The sequence below is a fragment of the Galeopterus variegatus genome, unplaced genomic scaffold (assembly GCF_000696425.1).
Source record: "Galeopterus variegatus unplaced genomic scaffold, G_variegatus-3.0.2 Scaffold7611, whole genome shotgun sequence".
NCBI lineage: Eukaryota > Metazoa > Chordata > Mammalia > Dermoptera > Cynocephalidae > Galeopterus > Galeopterus variegatus.
Genome location: NW_007733722.1, coordinates 7,787 through 12,759, shown reverse-complemented (window position 1 = coordinate 12,759; position 4,973 = coordinate 7,787).

Sequence of the window (4,973 nt, the reverse complement as noted above, 5' to 3'; positions counted from 1 at the left end):
GTTTTTCTTGGTCAGTCTTGTCAGAGGTTTATTAATTTTACTGATCTTCTCAAAGAACCAGCTTTCGGTTTCATTAATTTTTGTATAGTTTTCTTTCTTTATTTTTCAGTTTCATTGTTTCCTCTCTTCTGCTCGCTTTGTGCTTAATTTGTGCTTCTTTTCCTGGCCTCTAAAGGCCATTTATTTGGGATAGTTCTAGTTTTCTTTTTTCTTTTTTTTTTGTCTTTTTCCGTGTCCAGCAACAGATCGCAACCCTCAGTGTCGCGCCCGTACCGGACCGGGGACTGGCAACGGGATCACAACCCTCGGTGTTGCTCCCGCCCCTCGCTCAGCCAGTGAGCGGGAACCGGTCTGTATGTGGGATCCGAACCCTCGGCGGGAGCGCTGCCACGCTTCCAAGTGGTGCACTGTAGCAGTGCGCCACCGGGCCGGCCCAAGTTTTCTAACATAAGCACCTAATGCTATAAATTCATAGCATTAACTGCTTAATTTGAAAAGAAGAAAATTCTTAAATCAATGTAAAACATGATATTAACTATCTATTTATTTATTTTTGGTGGCTGGTTCGTACAGGAATCGAGCTCCGGACCTTGGCATTGTCAGCACCATGCTCTCACCGACTGAGGCTGCCCAGCCAGCCCTCCATATTAACAATTTAAAGAAGAAAAAAAGATAAAGCTTTTAGCATCTAGGAATGGAAGGGAACTCCCTCAACCTGATAAAGCTCACTGCAGGGTGACTGTAGTTAACAATAATTTATTGTAAAGAGGATTTTGAATTTTTTTGTTTGTATTTTACTTTTTAAAAATCATTTTACTGTTGGCTGGTATGGGGACCCTTTACCAACACCATGTTCTATCGAGGATTTTGAATGTTTTCAGCACAAAGGATTGAGGTCTTGAATATGCTAATTGCACTGATTTGATCATTACACATTGTATACATGTATTGAAATATCACATTGTACCCCATAAGTATGTACAACTATTAAGTGTCCATTAAACATGATATTAAAAAAACAAAACAAAAAAACCTATACCTAACATCACACTTATTGATGAGAGACTGAATCCCTGAAATCAAAAACAAGGCAAATATGTCCACTCTCACAACTTTTATTCAACAGTGTATTGCCGTTGTAGCTAGTGCAATCGGGCAATAAAAATACCTAAATAAAAGACATCCAGATTACAAAGCAAGAAGCACAACTGTCCTTAATCACAGATGACATGATTGTCCACATAAAACACAAAGCAATCTACAAAAATCTCCCAGAACTAACGAGTAAGTTTAGTCAGCTTGCAGGGTACGAGGTCAATGCACAAAAACCAGCTGTATTTCTATATGCCAGCAATGAACAACTGGGAGCCAAAATTACAAACACGATACCATTTATAATTGCTAAAAAAATATGTGAAAAAATTAGGTATCAATCTAACAAAAAATGTACAGGATCTACACTGAAAACTACAAAACACTGATGAAATAAACCAAAGAAAGCCTAAATAAATGGTTAGGCATACCTTGTTTATGAATTGGAAGACTCCATATAGTAAAAATGTCAATTCTCCCCAAACTGTTTAATGTAATTACAGTCAAAATTCCAGCAGGATTTCTCTTAGATATAAACAAGTTGATTTTATTATTTTTATTTTTTATTTATTTTTTTCCTTTTTTGTCTTTTTTACTGACCGGTAACAGGATCGCAACCCTCGGTGTCGCGCCCATACCGGGGACCGGCAACGGGATCACAACCCTCGCTGTTGCGCCCGCACCGCGCTCAGCCAGTGAGCGGGAACCGGTCTCCACATGGGATCCGAACCCTCGGCGGGAGCGCCTCCGTGCTCCCAAGCGGCGCACTCTCCAGCGTGCCACCGGGCCGGCCCAAACAAGTTGATTTTAAAACTTATGTGAAAAGGAAAGAGAAATAGGATAGCGAAAACAATTTTGAGAAAGAATAAAGTTGGAGAAATCATAACTGATTTTAAGAATCACTGTATAGTTACAGTAATCAAGACAGCGTGGTACTGACGGAGGGATACAGCACAGAGCCGAGGAACAGAACAGAATCCAGAAATAGATCCACACCACTTGATTTTTTACAACCATGGGAAAGGTGTGAAAAGGAGAAAAGACAGTCTTTGCAGCAAAGAGTGCTGAGATAGTTGAACATTCACATGCAAAACACCGAAAGACAACCTCACCCTTTATATAAACACTAACTCGAAATGACATAGATTTAAATGTAAAACCTAAAGCTATAAAAATTTTGGAAGAAAATATGGGAGAAAATATTTACAACCTGGAATTAGGCAAAGAGCTTTTGGACATTACACCAAGAGCACTATCTCCCGATGACAATCAAATAAGCTGGACTTCATCAAAATTGAAACTTTCCAGCAACGGAATGGAAGAAAGTATTAGCCAGTCATATATCCCGCAAATGGCTCATATACAAAATATATAAAGAACTCTCAAAACTCAGTAATAATGATATCACAAGAAAGAAAACTCCACATAAATATCCCTTATAAACATAGACGCAAAAATTCTGAACACAATATGAGCAAACAGAATCCAGCATCAATTTTAAAAAGATTACAAACCCTGACCCAGTGGGATTTATCCCAGGAATGCAAGGGTGATTCAAGAGATGAATCTCAATCAACGTAATACACCAACCACATTAATAGAATGAGGGGAAAAAACCACATGATCTCTCGACCAATGCAGAAAAAGCATTTGACAAAATCAAACACCCTTTACCAATAAAAAGACTCAAAAAACTAGGAATAGAAAGAACCTTCCTCAACATGATAAAGACCATACATGAAAAACAAACAGCTAGCATCATAGCCAAGGGACACTTGCCCCCCAAGATCAGGAACAAGACAAGCATGCCCACTTTCGCTGCTTTTAGTCAATATTGTTCTGGAAGTTCTAGCCAAAGCAAGTAGGCAAGAAAAAGAAATAAAAGGCATCCAAAACTAGAAAGGAAAAAGTAAAACGATTTCTATTTGTAGATGACATAATCTTATGTATAGAAAATCTTACCAAAAAAGAAAAGTCTGTCAGAACTAACAATCAAATTTAGCAAAGTTGCAGGATATAAGATCAACATATTAAAATCAGTTACATTTCTATATACTCACAACAATCTGAAAATAAAATCAAGAAATTATTCCATTTGTAATAGCATCAAAAAGAATAAGATACGCAGAAATAAATGTAACCAAGAAAGTGAAAGACTTATACACTGAAAAGCACAAAACATTGCTGAAAGAAATTAAAGACTTAAATAAGTAGATCCACTGTTCGTGGGCTGGAAGACTTAATTTTTTGAAGATGGCATGGAGGGCTTAGTGGGAAATTGGTAAAGGTAAATTAATCTATAAATTTGGTACAATCTTGTCAAAATCCCAACAGCTTTTATTTTATTTTTTGCATAAATGGAAAGACCAATTCTAACATTTATGGGAAATTGTAAAGGACCTCAAATAACTAAAACAATCTTTAAAAAGAAAAAAAGAAAAGAAAACCCCCAACCCCCCCAAAAAAACCCACAAATGTATTTCAAAATTTAAAAACTTATGATAAAGCTTCAGGAATCAAAACAGTGTGGTACTGGCATGAGGACAGATATATAGCTCAATGGGATAGAACTGAGAGTCCAGATATAAACCTGTACAACTGTGACCAAGTGATCTTTGGCAAGGTTCCAAGACTGTTCAATGGGATAAAAGAGTCTCCTCAACAAATGGTTCTGGGACAGCTGGATATTCACAGGTAAAAGAATAACATTGGACCCCTACCTCACACCATATACAAAATTAACTCAAAATGGATCAAAAATGTAAATATAAAACCTGAAACTATAAAATTCTTAGAAGCAAATTTAAGGGCAAATCTTATAACCTTGAATTTGGCTGTGGTTTCTTAAATACCACAAAAAGCACAAGCAACAGTGACAACCAAAAACAGATGTTGGTGTTGGTAAAAATTCAAGTCTTTTGTGCATCAAAGGACAATACCAAGTGGGGCCAGCCCGGTGGCGCACTGTGCTAGTGCGCCGCTTGGGAAGCGTGGCGGCGCTCCCGCCGAGGGTTCGGATCCCACATACAGACCAGTTCTCGCTCACTGGCTGAGCGAGGCACGGGGGCAACACCGAGGGTTGCGATCCCGTTGCCGGTCCCGGTCCGGTACGGGGGCGACACTGAGGGTTGCGATCCGGCACGGAAAAAGACAAAAAAAAAAAAAAAAAAAAGAAAGAAAAGTTAACAATATATATGAGGTTTGTTTAACTAATTTATGCTTGCTGGTAGTAATAAGTTTAAGGTTAGTACGAGGGAGAGAAGAAAAGAAACACAATGGTGACAAACGTCAAGAACAGCGAGTCACGGACTAATCGGCCACAACAGATATAATCGCCAGAAAGAATTGGCTGACCACCGAGTTTTATTTAACCTTGTGGATTATTAATTTTATGAGAACTGACATAATTTTAAGAAAAGTTTCCGTTTAACTATTGGTTTAATAATTTTAAAGGTTTATGTGGTTAAAATGCCCACATTAACCCCCCCGTGTTGTGTAACAAATAAAAACGCTGTTTTCAGTCTGAAGGCGGCTTCGGCTGCTTTAGCTGCTCCGGCTGCAACAGCGGTGACAGCCGCAGGGTGAGGACGTGCTTCAGAGGACCCGAGGTCTCTGCCTGTGTTTGTTATTTTCGCCGGCTCCTTATCCCTTTTTCAAGGACCCCAACTCGACTGGAGCTGGTCTCTGGCAAAGGGGGACTTGGCGCGTCATGGGGACAGAGTTCCTGTCTTGGGAGATGGAAAGGCTCTGGAGGTGGGTGGTGGTGACGGCTGCGCGACAGTGTGAGTTAAACGGCAAACACGCGCACACGGGGACACAGCACAGAACGGCACAGCTCCTGGATCAGGGTGGTCCCCGCGGCTCGTGCAGCAGCAGCCGCC